Raw genomic sequence first — 5,488 nt, forward strand, 5'->3', positions numbered from 1 at the left:
CGAAAATGGTACGATTCCACTACTTTTGCGTTCATTCCTGGAAAACGGACAAAACGAACCAAAGTAGCCAATTCGGGGCATAATTCAATATAAACAGTAAAAAAGTACATGGAAATACGTGCTAAAATAGGCTAAAAAGACTATACAAAATGCATGTATCACTAACACTAGTAGAAAAATATTTATTTGCTGCTCTTCATTTGCGGCGTTTTAGTTAAGTCGCAGCAATAGCTAAATGGCCATATATATTTTTCTTCATATATAAAATCTATTTGCTGCGTTTTCTTAAATTAAACGCTGTAAATGACATATTTGAGGCGTTTCTTAAATAAATGCCGCAGATGACTTTAACTACTTTCCAATCATAATTTTCACTTTACTTATCAAGATCTCTCTATCGTTAACCTTACCCTTCATATGATTTATTCATTTCCCCTCTCACTTCATCTACTTACCCCCCCTTTTAAGTATCAACGGCGCCGAACAACGACACAAACACCACAACAAAAAGACGACGACGGCGAGACACAGTCGCACCGATGATGAAGACTATACAACCGCCATCATCTCCACATCTACTTTCCCCCTTTTTGTTCTCCATAAATTAGGTATAACTCTCACTCTAACAGATTTTCTTTGAGAAACTAGGGTTATAGTACAATTGATGGTTTCTACATGTAATTAGTGACTCAGTGTTTAAGCTATTTATAGTTTGGCGATTAATATCAAAAATAAAATTATTGTAAAAACATATATTATGCAGTACGAAGGAGTATTTGTAAGCAAAAAAAATTGAGAATTGAGAAATCTTTGAACACTAAAGCCGAATTATCTCGAACATTGTAACACTAAAATTGAAATTTTACTATACAGTTTGTTTATGTTTTTTCAGTTTGAATTGTGTGATTTTGTGATCTATTTTATTATGTTTCATCGTATTCTAATGCCCGAGATTAGAGATCTTATGGTTCCGTTGATGTTAAACAATTATTGATACAATTAAGATTAGTTTCATGGAGTTATTTAAGTTGTAGGATGATAAATATAACATAAATGTGGTTGAGCTTTATTTTATCTTTATTTTATTAGATTTGGTGAATATATTAATATTGAGGCTTTTTAAATAAATTATTTTTGCTGTAAATCGATAAAAAGATTCATTCTTGCAGATTTTTATGCTTCTATATCTTCTAGTTTGCCTAGATTTCAAAACATCTATGAACGGAAGTTGACTTAAGTCTGTTTAACCTCAAATGCTACTTGTTTAAGATTTCATCTTGAAAGAAATTAACTACAGCAGAACCTTTTACCTATAGGATATTTTGTTGGTATGGCGGCAATTGGTTGATTTTAATTATATACCTACATTCCTTTTGGAGGACTTCATCAAATCGAAATGAAATCTGACATTGTGTAGGTCATAGATATAGTGTAGTCATTCCTTAAAAGCTGCACGCAGGCAAGGAAGCTAATATCACTTTTGATGATTTCCCTTACTATCTCAGGTAATTATTTTTAATAAATTTTTATTTTGAGTACTTCTTGATTGTTTCTTTATAATCTTATCTTACTTATGTTGTGATTAATGCAAGCAACATTAGAATCTTTGATGATACATGTGGTTAAGAGAAACGTTTTTTTTTTCTTCTTCAATGTGTGTCCTTACAAAATGAATAGGTTGTGGCTTTATGTTGTGGTTACCTGGTTAGGTTAGTACTAATATGTGAGTTGTTCTGGTTTTACTATGAATATGTGATTCTGAGTGCCTTTTTGTTTGATATGACAAAAACTTGATCTTGAGACTGGGTATCTTTGAGATTATTAAATGGTATCAAGTAATTTGAACTAGTGCTTTTGAATCTTTGGGACTACTTTTTTGTAACATCATTTTGTTTGGTGTATGTTACTGAATTTCTCGATTCAATATGATCTGAAAAGTTCTCTTGATCAGAGTTAATTTGTTAGTTCACACTTCAGATCCTTTTGTCACGTTTCCATGTTTCAACTTGTGTTCCGTTAATTACAGGATGCAGTGAGTGGTTGGTACAAAATGCTTGTTTTTCATATTTATGTAATCGTTTAAGTTCAATGCACATTTTGCTTACATGCTTCCAAGTTTGAATGGGTTTTACAACTTTCTTTTAGGGCAGCTTTAAGGAGTGGTTTTGGAGATATGAGAAGGATAGAGTGAACCATTTTATGACATTTTAACAATATGCGTAAGCTTTAGAAGGTGAGTTTTAACAAATAAATTTCTTAATATTAGGGGTTATTGTTTTAATAATTCCTTTTTAAGCTCCTTATTGACCTTAATTGATCACTGCTATTTATTTTAATAATCCCGTTCTCGCCACCAATAAGAATCGTTAGCAATCGCCCATTAGTGGTTATGTTGCTTTAAAGTGGTCGTAATAATGTTAGTGATACCTAGCCAGTCCCCTCCCTGGTTTCAGATGCAAGGAGCAGTGAATCAGTCAATCTCTTTTTGTAGTTAGATACCTAGTCAATTTCAGCCCCTTCCCTGGTTTTAGTTGTTGCTTAAGTGTTTTTCTTAACTCTTGAACAGTTTCTGTTGTGTGTTAAATCCCTGATTAGGCAAAGCGATGCTATTATTTTATATTTGTGATGGGAAAGGGGAAGTGCAGGATTGGAAAAATAAGCTTTTAATGTAGATAATTAGGCTTTTTGAAGGAGAGAACTAAGTCATGACCACCCACACTAGTAACAAATAAATATTTTGAGTACTTTAGGATGATAAAACTTACCTTTTGAATTTCTGGTGACTGTAATTACAGTTTTTATTTAACAAGAATACAGAATTCCTACACATGTTGATATTACGTTTGCGGTAACAATGATCCAAAGTGTAAATTAGCACCATTACTACAAAACTGAGGGTGTTTGTATTTCTGTAGGTTTTGGTGGGCAGTGTTGTTGAATATGTTACCAACTACACGGCTTGCAAATTTATGTGGCTTTGCTTGGTCTTTTTTTCTATGCTTGTTTTGTCTCTTCTTGGGTCTCGATGTGTATAATGTCTATGAATATGTTATCAACTGTTATTTTCAGAAGCTCACTAGTTTGTTCCTTTTGGCAAGGAATAAATGCAATTAATCGTGGTGATAGTGCATTCATAGTGATAAGAAATGGAAGTACTGTTTTTCGATCCTATGTACAACAGTATGGTTTCAATTTTCTGTAACAGTTGGCAAGTTGCAGTGAAGGGGATTCACCCAGTCCGAGTCAGGTATACATCTTTACATAACTTTCATTTGCCATTGTGCACTTTCCATGTGATTCCTCCTACTTTTGGAGAATTTAAGTGACCTTTTGATAGGATACTTTTGATAAATATATTGTGATATCCAAGTTTAGCAGTTATCATGTGCGATTCCAAGGGGTGTATGGCATGCACCTGCGCTTCCTCTGAATCTGACATTAATATAATTTATGTGATTAGGGATCAGTAAGATAGTCTCTATTCAGTGGGGGTAGAGAGTCTAGCCCGTCTAGGGACTAGTAATAAACCTGGGTCACGAGATGTCAAGTTCGATTGTTTGACTAAGCATTTTGTGTTTGCTTTTTATTTGGCTCATATTGTAGTAAAAAGTGGGCCTCTTCATACATATAATGGACCTAACTTAATTTTCATAAAATTACTTAATTGAATATTATTGTAGTATTATTTATTTTATGAAATATCTTACATTCTCTTGGACTATACGAACTATTTTTTTTTTTGGGCAGGTCTCATAGTTCTATATAATAGGACCAACTTATAAATTACCCATTTAGCCTAATTAATTATCATCGTCTCATGTTAAGATGCTTTTACCAAGAAGTTGGGATATGCAACAAATGATCTCAGGGCAGATCTTGTTACGATGCAGGTTTGTGAACTGATGTTCTGAAGCTTGTACAATTTGCTCCATGTATAGGCTGATCTAGGGCTGATTTGCAAATGATCTCTGGCTGATACTTGTGCTATTTGCTCTATGTGTAGGCTGATCCTTTGTAATGTTGTATATGTAGTTATAGAGTATTGTATGTGTTTTACTTGTATTTGATGTATCAATTTAGAATATTTATTAAATCATGTAGGATTGTATTGTGAAAAAATATGTTTGAGAATATTTATATAATCATTGTTTGGATGAATTTTTTTATAATATTTTTAGGCTTTTCTGAGGCCGAAAAAAGCCTCCAAATATTTTTTTTTATAATAATAAAAAGCTACTTGCGGCATTTTTTTCACAAAAAGAGCAGCAAATAAATAGCTATTTAATATCGAAATAACCCTAGAGAATGAACCCTAGAGAAACCCTAGCAAACCCTACGCAGGAGATCTCTAGATTCAATTTTCTACATTGATTCATCATCATGGCACGTAATTCTTCAAGCAAGACTAAAAGTAAATGCTCTAGTAGAGTTACCATGGTGAAATCAGGGCAGAAGAACAAAGGAGCACGTCCATTACCAAAGAAAACAGGGCCATCAGAAGAAGAGGTCATACGTACTAAACCCATGCAGGAAGTAATGGGGGAACCAGGACTGTCTTTTGATGAGGTTGTTGATGACAATTGATGTGAACATTATTTGCGCACATTTAGTCCCCTAATTGAGCCTATTTTGCATACTATTATAACATTCTATGGCCATTTTATCCGTCAAAACCTTCCTATTGGCTTTTCTATCGCATTTCATATGTTTTGTAGAAAAGAAGATAATAAGGCGGAAATTCCCGTCTTTCGTGCATATTTGGAAGCTACTTGACGACACTGAATGGACTAGTATGAAGAGGAAGCAAAGACTAAAGACCAATCCCGTAAGAATAAAATGGGAATGAGCAAAAGGGAAGAAAAGAAGGAGAATCATCACAGAAAACAATCCGAGCGGATTGTCTCCAATCCGCCCGTCTCCACACTACGCAATCCGAGCGTCTTGCTTTGAATCCGCTCGGATTGCCCGCTGAATCAATCCGACCGGATTGTTCCAAATCCGCTCGGATTCCCTTGCTAATCCGCCCGTCCCGACACCAATCCGCCCGGATTCTGTCCAGCCGCAAATTCGTTCTTCAAGCTTTCAAGAAAGACTCCTTCCTCCGAAAAATACCGCTCCTCCTCGCTCTAAACTCAAAAGTGTAATTACTAGTTTATCCCTTAGTTAACCCTAATGCATCCACCTAATTTCCACTATAAATACCCCATTTGTAATAACCCTTGAAAAAAGTTTTTGAGGGTAGAAAATCCTTCTTTAGATTAGATTAGGAGTAGATTAGAATAGATTACTCTTTAATCTTTCCACAAATTACACATTAATCTCTCTTTAATTATTTTTTAAGTTTATTATTCAAGTTTATTATTGGGTAATTGAAGATTATTGGGTTATTATTGGGAGATTGACAACCTTCCATCAATCATCAAGTTTCTTCTATTATTCTTTGCATTATTATTTGGATCACCTCAAGTTTGGTATAATTCCTTTACTC

At 34.1% G+C, this 5,488-nt stretch overlaps 1 long non-coding RNA gene across 5 annotated transcripts; it reads left to right on the forward strand.

Moving 5' to 3' along the window:
* Nucleotides 1-279: 279 nt before the first annotated feature.
* On the forward strand, nt 280-4,158 carry LOC141642836 (uncharacterized). 5 transcript variants are annotated; one of them, XR_012543464.1, is made up of 5 exons: nt 280-608; nt 1,418-1,505; nt 2,146-2,233; nt 3,099-3,247; nt 3,891-4,158. It is a non-coding gene; the product is annotated as an uncharacterized LOC141642836 (long non-coding RNA). The 5 variants fall into 5 exon arrangements; XR_012543465.1 differs by having other exon boundaries at nt 314-608; nt 3,070-3,247; XR_012543468.1 differs by having other exon boundaries at nt 316-608; nt 3,826-4,158.
* The last annotated feature ends 1,330 nt before the right edge of the window (nt 4,159-5,488 follow it).

The sequence above is a fragment of the Silene latifolia genome, chromosome 2 (assembly GCF_048544455.1).
Source record: "Silene latifolia isolate original U9 population chromosome 2, ASM4854445v1, whole genome shotgun sequence".
In the NCBI taxonomy this organism is placed as follows: domain Eukaryota; kingdom Viridiplantae; phylum Streptophyta; class Magnoliopsida; order Caryophyllales; family Caryophyllaceae; genus Silene; species Silene latifolia.